The following is a 16,520-nucleotide window of genomic DNA, read 5'->3' as shown; positions in this document are numbered from 1 at the left end:
GTGGGCAGCTGACTAGCTCAGTGGATTGAGAGCCAGACCTAGAGACAGGAGGTCCTAGGTTCAAATCTAGCCTCAGATACTTCTCAGCTGTGTGACCCTGGGCAAGTCACTTAACCCTCATTGCCTAGCCTTTACCACTTTTCTGTCTTGGAACCAATATACCGTATTGGTCATAGATGGTTTTTCAGATAGAGGTTTCATATCTAAATTATATTGAGAATTGGTTCCAACCGTATTGGTTCTAAGACAGAAGGTAAGGGTTTAAAAAAAACAACAACTCCAAAATATCATCTCATGCCTATCAGATTGGCTTAAATGATAAAAGGGCAAAATGATAAATATTGGAGGGATGTGGGAAAATGGGGATACTAATACACTGTTAGTGGAACTGTGAATTGATCCAATCATTTTGGAGAGCAATTTGAAATTATGCACAAAAAATTATAAAACTTTGTATACCTTTTGACACAACAATACCACTATTAGTTTTTTTCCCCTAAGGTGATCAGGAAAAAGAAACATAATATCTATATTCTAAAATATTTATAGAAGCTCTTTTAGAGGTGGCAAAGAATTGGACATAGAAGGGATGCCCATCAATTGAGGAATGCTAAATAAATTGTGGCATATTATTATGATGGAATACAACTGTGCTGTATAAACTGATGAACAGGTTAATTTCAGAAAAAATATAAATGGATAAATTTAAATTAAAAGCTGTATATATAATGCCTTTTATGTTTCTTTTTATCAGTTCTTTATATGGAGATGGACATTCACAAGTCATTCTTCAAATATTAATTCTGTAGCTACACATAATGTTCTCTTGGTTCCATTCATTTCATTTTTCATTACTTCATGTAGGTCCTTCCAAGTTTTTAAAAAATTAATCAGCTCATTGTTTCTTACAGCACTAACGTATTCTATCACAAAAATACCCCACAATTTGATTGTGACCCATTCCCCAAATGATGGGCATTATCTCATTTTCCAATTCTTTGCCAACAGAAAGAAAGCTGCCACAAATATTTTGGAAAATACAAGTTCTTTTCCTTTTCCCCTGATCTCCTTGAGGTAAGAACAAGCAATAGTTTTTTCTGTGTCTAAGGGTATATACAGTTTTAGAATTCTCTGGACATAATTCCAGATTGCTCTCTGAAATGGTTAGAACAGTTCACCCTTGCACCAGCAGTATATTACTGCCCCCATTTTTACACATTGCCTCCAACATTTGTCATTTTAACATTTTAGCTAATCTGATCAGTATGAGATAGCATTTCAGAATTATTTTGATTTGCATTTCTCTAATCAGTGACAGAGCATTGTTTTCTTATACCTATATATGGTTTTGATTTCTTCATCCAAAAAAAAAAGGGTATGTTTTTTCATATCTCTTGACCATTAATTAATTGGGTGATGGCTCTTCTTATAAATCTGACAAAGTTCTCTCTATAGTTTAAATATGAAACCTCTATATGAAAATCTCTCAATAAAAATTTCCCTCAATTTTCTGCTTTTCTTCTGATCTTGACTACACTAGCTTTATACAGAAACTTTTAAATTTAATGGAATAAAATTATCATATCTTGCAATACTCTCCATCTTTTGATTACTCATAAATTCCTCTCCTCTCCATAAGTCTGATAGGTAATATTTTTCTTGTTCTTCTAATTTACTTATATCTCCTTTTATAGCTAGGTAATCCATCCATTTTGATTTTATCTTAGTGAATGGTGTAAGATAGTGATCTATTCTTACTTTCTGTCAAACTTCTTTCCAGTTTCCCAGCAATTTTTACCAAATATTGAGGTTTTATCCCCAAAACTTGGGTTTATACTTTTGTCAAAAGCAAGGTTACTATAATCTTTTTACTACTACTTGTTGAATATCTATTCTGTTCTACTTATCTACTTTTTTATTTCTTAGTCAATACCAGGTAATTTTTTATATTGCTACTTTATAAAAAGTTTAAAATTTGGTATGCTGACAATTTTTGTGGGTTTATTTTATATCCTGCTTCTTTGGTAAAATTATTGACAGTTTTTGCCCACAGGGCTCAAAAACTGTGCATACTCCTTAATCCAGTAATACAGCTTCTGAGTCTGTATCCCAAAGAGGCAAAACAAAACAAAACAAAACAAAAAAAGAAAGAAATAAAAGGGCCTATTTGTACAAAAATGTTTGTTGCAGCTCTTTTTGATGCAGCAAAGAATTGGAAATTGAGGATTTTTGCATCAATTGGGGAATGGCTGAACAAGTCGTGATATATAATTTAATGGAATACTATTGTGCTATAAGAAATGATGAGCAAAATGATTTCCGAAAAATCTGGAAAGACTTACATGAATTGATGCAAGGTGAAGTGAAGAACATTGTTCACAGTAACAATGATATTTTTTGATGAACAATTGTTCTTCAATAACTTAGTTATTCTTAGCACTGAAGTGATCCAAGACATGCCAAAGACTCATGATCAAAAGTGTCATATTCCCTCTGAGAAAGAACTGATGGAGCCTGAATGCAGACTGACACACATAACATTTCACTTTCTTTTTTTTTTTTTTTGGTTCGCTATCTCTTCCACAAAATAACTACGGAAAAATATTTTACATGATTGCATGTGTAAAATTTATATCAGATTGCTTATTGTACCAAGGTGGGGTGTGGGCAAAAGATAAGGAAGAAGGGAGATTTGGAACTCAAAACTTAAAAGAAATGAACTTTGAAAAAAAATTTACATGTAATTGGGGAAAAAATAAAATACTATTAAAAATAAATGAATAAATAAATATCTGGAGAATTCTTTTATATGATTGCTAATAGTAATCAATTCTTTTGAGAACAATTTGTTCACACCTTCTGACCACTTTTGATCTAAAGTATTTGCAAAAAGATCACTATGAAAATAATCACAATTCAAGCATTACCATCTGCTCCAAGAAATGAAGTAGAGAAATTCTATGAGGAATTCCAGAAGGCTCTCCAAATTAAATCTGCACATACTTTGAGTCCTATTGACTTTGATACTTACTCTTACCCAGTAAGAACAGTGAATGCTTGAAAATATAGACCAGCAGGAGCAGCTGGATGACTCAGAGATGGGAGGTCCTGGGTATGAATCTGGCCTCAGACACTTCCTAGCTATGTGACCCTGGGTAAGTCACTTAACCCCCATTGCCTAGCCCTCACCACTCTTCATTCTTGGAACCAATACACAGTAGTGATTCCAAAGACAGAAGATAAGGGTTTAATAATTTAAAAAAAAATTTTTTTAAAGCATAGATCAGGAATAAGGAACAGAGGTTCAATTTGGCAGCACATATAATAAAATTACAATGATACAGAAAAGATAAAGGCAGTGCACAGGCAAAGACAACACTCAATTTGTTAAGATTCCACATTTTAATGAAAAATTTAATGATGAAGAAAATTTAAATATTTACTATCTAACATAAAAATAACATATTTAAACTATTACAAATGTTACATACTTATATATTGCATTATAACATGCAAATATGTTAAAATAATAGACAAATTGTAAATACAATTTCCACTTTACAGGGAGAAGAAAAAAGCAACATAGGCAGCTAAGTCTGATATAACTACCATATCAGCAATGTTCCTTGAGAATTAAATGCAATCATTTTCACTTTTTTGTGATGCATTCAGTGCTTATCACGTCTGGTAATTCATTCTAATAAAATGCATTTTAATTCACAAAGAACAACTCATTACTGATATGGTAGTCATACCACAATCAATTTTTGACATACAACTACTAAACTACTACATTGTTAGAGCAAAGATCAAAATTAGGTCAAATTAGAAGAAAGAATAACATTTTAAATAAAGTAAAATACTTACCACCCAGGGGAAAAATGTAAAATTAATACTGAGATTTTTAAAAATGCAGAAGGTAGACTGAGTGTTTTCTATAGGCATAGTTTGTGAAATATTTTATCCTAATGAGGGAAATAAGACTAGTTATGGAGACAAATGGGAAAAATGAAGTGGGATAACAGGGATTCGTCAAGTGACCAAAAGTCAATGAGATTGAAAAATTAAGGTAAAATATGCATATGAAAACAAATATCTTCCAAATCATTAATAAAAGAAATGTTCATTTTTTAAAACTCTCAAGATTCACCTTACACCTCACAAATAAGCAAAGACAATAAAAATCAGAAAATTGTCTTTGTTGGAGAGGTAATAGGAAGATATCCATTAGACATGATTTGATCCAACCATTTTGGAAAGTCATTTGATTTTTAAAAAAATAAATAATTTTCTCTTCTTCATATACATATGTTAGTTTATAATATAATTGAACCTAGAATTTGGTTCTTAATAGCATTATTCTCTAAGTAATAAAGTTACTCCACTGAAAAACCAACATAAACTTGAATTATTTCCTGGGAAGTGATAGATTTATGTTATCGGTTATCTGGCCTTTGCTTAGAGAATCTAAGGGAGAAATAGTTCATTGAAGGGATGAGATTAAAGAGAATTTATGCATATGAATTTAGAAATTCTAGTAAGGAAAATTAATGTTGGATTGTATTACTTATTACCAATATTTCTATGTAAATCCATTCATTTCCTCAGACTCCCAACTTCTGAACATCAGATTGTTCCTCAAGGGAACTGAGTTAGGTAATTACTCCCAAATCCCCTAAGGAACTACTTGAGCTGTGATCTTTACTTTTTGTTTATTCTATAAACAAAAAAAAAATGCCATTTCAGAGAAAGATGGGTCAGACAGGCTTGTCTAGCTATTGGGAATCTGTATGGATCTGCCCATGTGGGGAGTAATCCTTAACCTCCCAGCTATAAGTAATGGGAAGAGCTGAGAACTCTAAGCCCACCTTCTCATTAAAATGTCCCCCAATCAGGATTGCCAGGGGACATAAATCCAAAGCCAATCAGAATGACACACCTAGGTAAAAAGACACTGGCACAAATGGAGACATGCCATTGATCTGCCTTTTATTGATAGTTTGTATACCTCTATTAATAAGTGATACTATACTTTGAGAAATATCTTAATTTTATTTGTCATTGTAAAATTTGGGGTGCTACACCAGACATAGTTTTTTGTCACAGAGACATAGATATGAAACTTTCCTTTCCATAAACCAGAGATAATTGGCCATGATGGATATAGAGGTGGGATTATTGGGAAAAAAGGGAGACCTTGGCTATGGTGGCCCTGCTAATGTGTTTAGATTCTAAAGTCTCTAGATGTGAGAGAGAGAGAGAGAGAGAGAGAGAGAGAGAGAGAGAGAGAGAGAGAGAGAGAGAGAGAGAGAGAGAGAGAGAGAGACTACATTTTTAAATAGGGTCTATAAGGACTTTCAAAGATTGAGAAGGCTATTAATTCCTATATATGCCATTCTAAAGTTACATGTTGTTAACGTTTCTAGGAAAAGATATTGGGAAACAAAGTATCTTAAACTCTTTCTTTGTATTCCAGGGTTGATTCTGTTTAAAGGAATCCTAAATGTGGGCATGCTTTTAGAAGGAGACTTTCAGGTTTTTTTCCCAAGCACTCAAGGCATAAAAACTCTATTGCCTTTCTTCCCTACCAATGGAAGAAAAGGAATATGGTCCAGTGGAGAGACTGATAAGACTAAAAGAGTTCAGAGGTCAGACTTTAAATCCTGGCTCTAGATGTTGGATCTGCCACCAATTATCTTGTGTGACCTTGGACAAATTATTCTCCCTTCCTGGAATTTTATTTTGTTTTATGTTAAAAGATTGGGTTCTATCAAATAATAAGAATAATAATAATATCTAATGAGCTGTTGTTTTTTAAAGCATCAATAAAACATTCAAAGAGTGGGTTTAATGAATGACTAGAGGAAATATGTAAAGAAATGGTTAGAGAGAGAAATTACAAAGTTTTAGATTTAAAAGCAGTATAATTCCCATTGACAATGAAGTCTCATCAGTGTCCTTATTCTTGCCCACAAAGAATCAGCTTTGCCACTTATAGGTCTTTAAATTTTATAATATCTCTCTAAACTATATTTGTCGCAGCAAATCTAATTTAATACAGGTTTTTGTCTGCAAGAGAGTGGCAACTACAATATTTTTAGCTTTCCCCTTTGTAAAGTCTCCCTTTATAGCCCAAAGTTAAGAAAATAACACAAGATATTTTCTGATTATTTTTAACCCTTCTGTTCTGCCACGATTAATCTTAACAGGCCTACTCACCAAAAGGTTTGTCAAGAACTATTGAGGGTAAGCGTCATAAGCAAATCTTTTAAGTAAAATTAAATAGAAAGTTTTCAAAATTTCAGTTCTATAATTGCATCAGCAGAACCTCATGCAGTGCCTTGCGTGTAGTAGGTGTTTTATGTTTGGAAAATTGAGTGTTTATCAGACTCTATGGTATATTGGAAAAAGAGGCAGATTTAGAGGATGTGAGTCTGAATCCTAGTTTTTCTACTTAGTACCTATGGGATCTCAAACAAGGCATTTCACTTCTCTATAACCTTGGTTTCCTCATGTTCTGGACAAGATCCTTGGTCCCAAAGGTTCCCCTCTATATTAGCTTCTGGTAATTTGAAAAGGTAAGTTCCAAGGATGCTGCTCATGCTGGTAAAAGCCCATACTAGATGACCATGGAAATATAGTCTCAACCACAGGTCTATATATTATACCTTTTTTTATGCCCCTTAATGGCTAACAATGCCTTAAGAGTGGTAGGCACTGGGTAAATACATTGTTGAAAGAATGAATAGCAAAAATCACTTTTACAAAGGAATCTCACTTTAACAACTTCCATTCCCCACTTGTGCCCACACATTCACATGAAATGGTTTTACAAAGAAGGATGGAAATTCTGTTAGTAAATACAACACAATACAAACTATCCCTGGGATAATTTTCGAGGACCTTGCTAGTCAGTGAGAGTCACATGAAAGGTGAATGCAGCTACTGCCATTCCCTTTTCCAGTTCAGAGTTGGCAAGCGTTATTAACACAGGTGTCCCCTCTGAGACCTTTCAAGATAGTCCTCCATCACACAAGAACCTCTTAAATTTCTCTCTGTCTCTCTCTCTCCTCGTCTCTGTCTTTGTCTCTGTCTGTCTCTCCCCTCCCTTGTTCCCGTCTTCTCTTCTTCTGTTTAAGCCTTAGGCCTGCCAGTGCCACCCAGTGGCTCTCAAGGGCACTGCGGGGCCCCACAGGTGACTACGCAGAGCAGAGGAATTCTTCCATCCTCGTCGGAATTCGGTAATACTTTGTCTCTCGAACTTCATGCAGGAGACCGAGAGGAATTGTCTACCTAGGGCTGTATGGATGTGACCCAACCCTGTCTCGTTCTTCCTACCCGCGATAGGTTCTAGTCGACCCCACCCAAAGGTCCAAATTGCTTATTTTCAAAGATCCGGGAAGGGGGGCGGAGGGGTTGAGGGTGGAAGAGGGAGGGAGACCGGGCAGAGAGGATGCTAGGAAAGTTTTAGGGACGTTCAGACGGTGCGCGCCCTCAGCTTCTAGCCCTGCCTGAGGAACTCACATGACCAACAGTTCCCAAATCCAAGACCAACTTTGGGGCGCCCATTCCAGGGCCGCGTTCCAAAGCTAAAGCGCAGGCGCCGGGCGTCAGTGCTTGATGTGTATCAGTGTGAACTTTTGCTTCCTTTCGGAAGGCTTCAGCAACAGTCTGAGTCCAGTGCTTCCAAGAGTTGCAAGTAAGTGGCATTAAGTGGATGTGGTGGAGGAGGTGATTAGCAACAGGGAACTCGGGCTTCTCTGGAATTGTGTGTGCCGCGCGTTTGTAGAGGAATGATCTTGAGTGCCTCTAGTTTCTGGGTGAAGGGGAGAATTTCTTCTACTAAACGCAAGGCAGGAATGAAGGAAAGGGGGTCTAGGGGGAGAAGAAGGGAACAGGGGTGGGAGGTGGCTATCCTGCTTTTGCCTTCTGCTATTCTAAAGCTCTTCTTCAATTTAGGGGTTGGTTGTTTGGGTTTTTTTTTTTTTTATCATATTTTTAAATCTAGTTGAATTGAAGGCAGTAAGAGTTTCCCAGTACTCGTAACTTTTAGCTTTGCTAATATGCTTGTTTCAGATTTCTGATTCTCCTAATTAACAGTGTATCTTCTTCCCTTATTAATATGTGATTGTATTGTTCTGATAAAATGCAAATTACGTGGGATTGGGTACTGTATTAATTTTTCCTCTGTAACCTCAGCTCCTACTCTGGTGGAGGTGTAGCTTGCTGATCCCTGTTTGCTGAATAGGTCACCCAAGCATTTTGAGTGAAAGCAGAAATAACTAGGAAGTCATTTAGTGTGTGTACACACATGCGTTCACACAACACACATACACACACACACCCTTGCACATGCGGTTTAATTCTGAAGGCTTACAGTACTTTCATTAACTTTGGAGTGAGTTTTCACCTTCTCCAAGTCCTTCACACGCCCACCTAACCTCTACCCTACCCCATGGGATGTGAATGATTTTTTCGCCCTTTTTTAAATTTATTTTTTCTCTTTCAATTAACAAGCTTTTATTTTCTTTCCTTTTCGCCTCTCCTTTCTGTAGGTCACCTGCTTCTTCTTCCTTTCTTTATGTGTTCATCTACTACACCATTCTCTCCCAGCTTTCTGTAAAGGTGCTTAGAGAGGTTGTAAATCATCCTTTGATCATAAAGATAGCTGAGTAGTTGAAAACTAGGCAAAGAACTCCCATTCTATTCTTGACTAGTGTATCCAGAGTAACTGTTGCAGGGTGAAAAGTAACTTAGTGATGTGAAATTGCACTGACTGACCTGGTAGCTGAGATCTCCATTCTAGCCCATAGTTTGCTGCAACTTAGCTTAACCTCCATTGTCTAGCCCTTACCATTCTTCTGCCTTGGAACCAATACATAGTATTAATTCTAAGGTGGAAGGTAAGGGTTTAAAAAAAAAAAGGTGGAAGGTAAGGGTTTAAAAAAAAAGAAAGAAGAAATATATATATTTTTTAATGTCAAATATGGAGAATCAATCATCAAGCATTTGTTGAGTACCTACTAGGTCCTACATTCAGATTCAGAATCCATCTAGAATGTTGAAAAGCTTCAATCCAGGAAAAACAACATATGCATATGTAAATAAGGCTTCTTGTAGAATGCATCAAGCTGAGTCTTGAAGAATGCTTGGGACTCTAAGAGATAATGGTTCAGGAGCCAATTCCAAGGACAGGATGACAAGGCAGAAGATGGAGTATGATGAGTAACAGCAAGACCAGTTTCATAGACCATAGTGTGCAAGAATAGGAATAACATGTGCTGCAAACATAGATTGGACCCAGGTTATGAAGCATTTTAAATGTGTAACCTAGGAGTTCCTAAAGGAACAAAAAGTAGGCTAATATGGCTACAATCTAGTGTGGGAAGGAAAGGAAAGTGAACCAGCCTTGGGACAACCTGGCTTGAGCCAGAATGTAATGGATTTTGGTTACCAAAGTGGTTTCTTTGTTATTCTAGAAGCTATAGGGAGCCACAGAAGTTTCTTGAGCCTAGGAGAGGCAGGATTACATATCTAATTTTTTATTTACCTACACCCAGCTAAGGTGAACTCTACTCTTTCTCTAAGAGTTCAACATTGCCATACTCCTCAGGTTCAAAAAGAAGTTAATCAGGATTGTCCTAGAAACAGTGGTGAAATAAATCCTGAAACCTGTTGTTCGGTCTTCTCCCACTGCCTACCTACCTCCTATGAAGTTTTAGAGGCTATTTCTCCCTAACTTTCAGTTGACTTAGTGTCTTCAGGGTACCCAGAACTCACCATTGATTCACTAGGACATCTCACCCAGGCCTGCCTTTTAGGAGCAGTATCTGAAGATTACTGTACTACAAGAATCCCTAGTTCATCTTAACCAGTGATTAGAAAAGCATATGAAATTGTGTGGAAATGTGTAAAGCTGATAGCAATGAGTCAACAACATTTAAATTCCTGCTATGTGCAGTTCTGCTAATCAATTGTCACTTTGGCCCCCTCACTTTTTGCTTTCTAACTTATCAACTACTCAGCCTTCTCCAGAAAGAGTGAGTTTTCTTGAAACTAGGCAACAAGTAGTAAACATCCTATTTACTTAAAAACAGTATGGTTTTCTGCAAATTAAATAGTGGTAATAACTGTAAGGAAGAGTTTCTAGTTTGGGGCCAAACATGTGTGAAACTTGTAATGTGGTTTCATGTGTGTAGGGAACACTTGTATGGACTCTCTCTACCAGGGCATATTACCAACTCATCTGTGACTTACCATCTTTGAGGATTTCCTGGAAGCACTGGGAATTTATGTGACACACACAATAAAAAGAGTATGTTTGTATCTAAGGTAGAATTTGAACTCGGATCTTCCAAAGTTAGCTAGCCCTTTTTCCACTCCACCATTTTGCCTTCCTTTGAATTAACAATCATTATTGAATGAGATAAAATTAAGTGGATCCTCCTAAAGGCAAAGCATCCAGCTTATACCTCCAATTAAAAATGGAATGTGTAAAACAAGTTTATTTTTTTAAGCGGTTTATTTTAGTGTCAAGGATGTCCTGCCTAGAAAATATTTAGGAGGTGGGCCCCTGGCACCTTGGGAGGATGAAAGGCTGGCCTTTTAATCCAAAACCAATCTAGCTGCCTTCTTATCTCTTCTTTACCTTTGAAATTTTAGGGTAATACTCTTACCCTTACCTCCTCCCAAGTGATGCGCTCACATATCTTGCTATTTCTGATTGGGGTAGATTTTGCGCTTAGATTGTAAATCCTGGCCCCCAGACAAAGATAGACCAGACAGAGGAGAGAGTGGGGATCCAGAGGTCAGGAACCTATATAATGTTTGTATTTGTGCTCAGGCACTGCATTTGCCACTAGGGCATCTGCCATTGCTATGGGAGGAAAAGAATAAATTTCCATCTCTTCTACTCTTACTTTCTGACTCCAAGTTTTTTTTATTTGAGTAGGTGGCACTGAATGCTCATTTTTATCCCATACATTATTAATAGTAGTTAGAACCCTTTCTTCTGTTATAGTTGGTTCTTAAAGCAAAGCATATAAATATAAAAATTCAAGGTTAGATTATTTTATTCTAAATTAATTGTGCTAACTTTCACTGGTCTTCTTTTGTTTCACAGTGGAATCTTCCTGAAATTCACTCCTAAAGCTTTCTTTAGAAAAGAGGTTATAATCTGTAACTTCTCTCATTCTAGGTGATTTATAAAATGATTAGTGTTACTGATACCAAAAGATCTCTGAAAAACCTCCACCATTTTATTTACATTTAGTCATTCTCAGAAATATCAGCCTTTCTCCCTAACTTTGTGTTTCCTATTTTGGTGTTTTCTGTATCCAAATTTGCCCTCACAATCTCATTGGTAATTTGACTTGCATTTATTTTAAAATAATCATAAATAGCCTTGCCAAAGATGTATTTAATAACTTAAGTTACTCCATAATTTGCCACTACCTTGCCCCTAAGGAAGGGTGACACCCTTCAGAAGAAAAAAAATGAGGCTTGATAATATCATTGCTTTGGCTTTAGACTAATTATCCAATTCTTCTCAATAATTTATTCTATCTTTTTTTTCTCATCTTAAAATACATTTAGTATCTCTCGCTTTAGATACATTCCTTTACTAAAGAACTGTTATATTTGCACATTTTATTTTCATTTATCAAGGGAATACATTTCATATACAGTATGAACTACTCTAAATTCAAAATAATTGTCTGAATTTGTTGGGGTTTTTTTTAATTCTAAGAAATGCAATTATGTTACTTTTCAGGTAGCTGAACCTCTTTTTAGTTGGGAAGTAAAGGAAGAGGGGGAAAGGTTTAATGTGGTTAGTAATAACATTCCCACAGGTTTTAGAATACCAAAAGCCTTACAATAAATTGGGTTTTTCCTTCTTAAGTAGGTGAAATATGTTCCTTTAAATTTTGTTTGTGCTATCAATAGGATCTCGGATTTGGAAAGCACTTAAGATGCCTACTTTAGGAGTCCTTTGTGTATCACTTCTGATAGGTGGCCCAACTACAGCTTGAAGATGGCTAGAAGGAGCCCATTGAGCTTTTTTAATAACCTCAATTGTTTAGAATTTTTTTAATTTTAGAAACCTAAATTTGCTTCTTTGTCACATACACCCACACACTTGTTCACTCAGATCATTCATTCTATGATCCTGAATCCTGAGGCAATGGAAGGTTCCAATTATTTTAATTTTCTTTCTTATTAAATCTTAATCCTTTATTGAAATTATTTTCACATCAATTCTTGTTGGAAATATATTCCCCAACTGGAAGTAGCATACATTCTTAGTGGAATGTGTCTACTTTGGGAGTCAAGACTTTGCTTCAAACCTCAGCACTGCCTGGCTATACGATTTTGCATGTCACTTAATTTCTCTGGGCTTCTATTTTCTCATCTGTAAAAATAAGGTTGGATTAAGTAAGACCTATATTGAACTTAATTAAATCTTTTTTTGATTCCAATTCTTTGACACCTGAAGGTCACCAGTAGAAATCAGGTGTACTATTATGAATAAGCATATTCTGTCCCCTTTTGTCTTTTATCTAGCTTTATCTGCTCTTAATTTTTCTGTGCTGTCCGATACTGTTTCCATCCTCTCCCCTCCCCTTCCTTCTTTTTAACGTTCCCATCACCACTTACCTTATTACTCATTTCTCTCCTCTCTTCTGCTCTCTTATCCTCTCCAAAAACTAGCAAGTATTCATTAAGCACTTTATATGAGTGAAATACTGTGGCTAGAAATGCAAAGAAGGCAGAAAGTCCCTGCCATCAAAAACCTTACATTCTAATAGATGAGATAATAGTAAATAACTAGGCACATGCAAACTATAAGTGGAGTAAATGGAAGACTCATTGCATAATTCCCATACTCTAAATTTAAGATATCTACTCACCTTCACCCAAGTCCTGTAATAATATATTATTTGTTGGTCCTGACTAATTGGGTTTCAGCTGATTGAAATTTTCCTCAAATTTGGTTAGCAAATCTTTTCTGTTCTCTCATGGAGTAGGAAAAAGAAAAGAAGAAAAGAACAGAAGAATAGAACAATCAGATCATTGAGGAAAAGATTGTGGCTGAGAAATAGAGAAAGAAAAATCTTTGTATTATACATGAGACTTCAAGAGGCAGAAAAAAGCAAAGAGAAAAAAGGTAATGGGTAAAAAATAAAAACGCTAGAATAAAGCAACTGAAATGAAGGAAGAGAAAATGCTAAGCTTAGAATATAAGTAAAAATCTCTTCAAGGAAGGCGGTAGAATGTCTTTGATCAGAAAGTCACTTTGGCAGTCAACCTGTGCTGAAGCTATTGTCAGGAAATGTTCATGAAAACTATGAACTTTGGTACTGATAGCTAAATTTTTGACCAAAAGAAAAAAAAGAAAAAGCAAGCCTGCTCATGGTTCTGGATAACAGGTGATACTCTTGTACTTCAGGCCTATCACTCTTATCTACTACACAACCATGCTACCTCACTGAAGATTTACTGCATCCTATAATTATAATTAATACCCAGGATGTACAATTTCCCTTTTTCATTTTTAAATAATATTTTATTTTTCCCCAATTACATGTAAAAACAATTTTTAACAATTTTTTAAATTTTGAGTTTCTAATTCTCTCCTCCTCTCACCCTCTTTCTTGCTCCCTTTCACCTAGCATGTAAAAGATTTTTTTCCATATTAGTCATTTTGTAGAAGAGATCTCAAATGAAAAGAAAAAAAAAGAAGAAAATGAAATATAGTATGTTTCAGTCTGTATTCAAACTACATCAATTATTTCCCAGGAGGAAGATGGCATTTTTCATCATTAATCTCTTGGATTGTCTTGAATCACTGAATTGCTGAGGATAACTAGATCATTCACAGTTGTCCATCACAAAATATTGCTATCACCATGTACAATATTGTTCTGGTTATGGTCATTTCACTTTGCATCAGTTCATGTAAATCTTGGCAGATTTTTCCAAAGTCATCCTGCTTGTCATTTCTTATAGCACAATAGTATTTCATCACAATCACATACCACTTGTTCATTCATTCCTCAACTGATGGACATCCCTTCAATTTCCAATTCTTTACTACCACAAAAAGTGCAAGTGTGAAATTTTCTTACCTTGCCTATAATATAGAGGCACCCCACCCAAGTCTTGACTGATCCAACTTGTGCTCAAAGGGAAATATTTTTAATTTTTTTCAAGTTTGACAATTTTTACATAACCTCTGGAGATATGGAGAGATCACAGACTGTATTGTGTAGCTGTGATATTGTTGCAGTGGAAGCCCTTCTCTTAAAGCTCTCCATAATATGGATCATATATATATATATATATATATATATAATTCATGCAAAAAACTATAGCAACCTTGGAAATTTTAAAACTCTATCACCTTATAAGGAGACAGGGGAAAGAGGGAAGGATACCACTTCATGAAACACCAGCTTAGTGATCTTTACTTTAGCAAAAATAACTATCAACTTTTTTTCTGACTAGACAGTTCTATTCTGAAACAAATTTACTATGCTCATTTGTAGATACAAAATGTATAGTATTAAATAATCTTTGGGTAAATTTTTATTATGCAACATTATTTTTCCTTGAGTTAATTTTCCTTCTCCTCAAATTTCTAACTTCATAATCATATGCTCAATTCCAGAACAAGTTGGGACAGTACAAAGCACCATCACTTGCCTTATTGATATAGAACAGCCATTTTCCCCCCTTAGCCTCAGCTTGGCACAAGCCCTGCAATACCGCTAACACTGAATTGTTCCTATTCCACCTCTGATAGTATTCTTTCAATATCTTTTCACTTGAACTTGACCTCCAAGACTAAAATGACTGAAATCTAAAGATTTGTTATTGTCGCTACCTACAAAGAGTTTAGAATCCAGATTTAGTTTGGTTCAAATATAGAGACTGATCAACTAAACTTAAGTTCATAAATTCCTCGTTGGTCCAAGAAGTTCTGCTCTTTATCTTCATCATGAAGTACAAACTTTCTGACCTGGAAAAAGGAACTCAGCAGTCTAACAGTGCAAGTCATTCTTTAATAAGAATTCCTTCTACAACATACCTGACAAGTGGTTATTCAGCCTTTCTTTAAAGATTTTCTAGTAAAAAAGAATTCACTGTCTCTTTATTTTAATTTTTTTTTAATTTTAATAAATTTCCACATGAGTTTTCTGAAGTTATATAATCCAAATAGTCTCCCTCCCTTCTTCTTCCTCCTGGAGCTGGCAAGCAATTAAATCTTGGGCTATATGTGTATTATCATGCAAAACATGTTTCCATATTATTCATTTTTAAGTGAATACTCTTATAAAACCCAAACCCTAAAACATATAACCAAATAAACAAATGAAAAACCATGTTTCCATCTGCATTCTTTTTTTTAAAACCCTTACCTTCAGTCTTGGAATCAATACTGTGTATTGGTTACAAAAGCAGAAGAGTGGTAAGGGCTAGGCAATGGAGATTAAGTGACTTGCCCAGGGTCACACAGCTGGGAAGTGGCTGAGGTCAGATTTGAACCTAGGAGCTCCCATCTCTAGGCCTGGCTCTCAATCTACTGAGCTAACCAGCTTCCCCCTCCATCTGTATTCTTGCTCCAACAGTTCTTTCTCTGGAGGTGGATAGCAGAGAATCCACTATTTCCTTAATCAACACATTCCACTTTGATATAGCTCTAAATATTAGGCAATTTTCCCTTACCTTCAGCCAAAATTTGTCTCTTTGCAACTTCTACTAGTTGCTCTTACCTATGCTTTCTGAGCTTAGAACAGGCTCTATTCCTTCTTCTATGGGAGACTTGAAGATGGCATTCACATTTTCTCCAGTCTTCTCTTCTCCTGAATAATATATAATTAATTCCTTCAACCAAAATTTATATAGAATGATCTCCAAGCCTTTCATCATTCTTGTCACTTTCATTTGGAAACGTTATAATTTGTCTAGCTTGTCAATGTCTTTCCAAAAATATCACCCTCAATTCCCGTTTGTCAATGCCTTTCCTAAAATATGGTACTGAAATAGAATATGTACATTGAGGTGAATCTGGGGTGCCACTTGAAATAGAAATAGCAGTCTATAGGAAACTGAGTGAAACTATTTCTTCTTGAAATATAATATTTAAACTGATGGAAAACTATTACTGCTTGAAATATAGAAAAGTAAACTGAGAGAAAACTGTCTTTTTTAACTGACTACTGTCTGCTGGCTTATGACATTATTATTGTTATTATTATTATTGAAATAGAATATGTAAAGTAAGGGAAACTATTACTGATTGAGATAGAGAAAGGTAAACTGAGGGGAACTGTTTCTTGTTGCAATGACTGCTCTACTCTCTGGCTGTGACAAGAGAGAGCTGCTAGAGGGGAACCACCCTGAGGATCTCCTAGTTACAATGGGGATAGATGAGAGACACTGCTAGCACAGGGGAATGCTGCCACATAGGGATCCTGGCACACAGGAATGCTTGTAACCAGAGGACTGCTCAGGGG

The 16,520-nt window shown here is 35.6% G+C and overlaps 1 protein-coding gene across 3 annotated transcripts in view; it reads left to right on the top strand.

Annotated features, from left to right (window-relative positions):
* Nucleotides 1–7,221: 7,221 nt before the first annotated feature.
* The window catches only part of SDR16C5 (short chain dehydrogenase/reductase family 16C member 5), a 37,901-nt gene continuing 28,602 nt past the window's right edge, over nucleotides 7,222–16,520 (top strand). Inside the window, exons 1-2 of one of the 3 annotated variants that reach the window (XM_007487102.3) lie at nucleotides 7,462–7,699; nucleotides 13,029–13,168. The gene's annotated coding sequence lies outside the window, so the exon portion shown is untranslated. Of the gene's footprint in view, nucleotides 7,242–7,461; nucleotides 7,700–13,028; nucleotides 13,169–16,520 lie in introns of those variants that run through there. The other 2 variants (XM_007487103.3, XM_007487101.3) reach the window with 2 other exon arrangements.

The sequence above is a fragment of the Monodelphis domestica genome, chromosome 3, assembly GCF_027887165.1.
Source record: "Monodelphis domestica isolate mMonDom1 chromosome 3, mMonDom1.pri, whole genome shotgun sequence".
Classification (NCBI taxonomy): Eukaryota; Metazoa; Chordata; class Mammalia; order Didelphimorphia; family Didelphidae; genus Monodelphis; species Monodelphis domestica.
The sequence above is the reverse complement of the archived record's forward strand: the minus strand, read 5'-3'. Positions and strand labels throughout refer to the sequence as shown.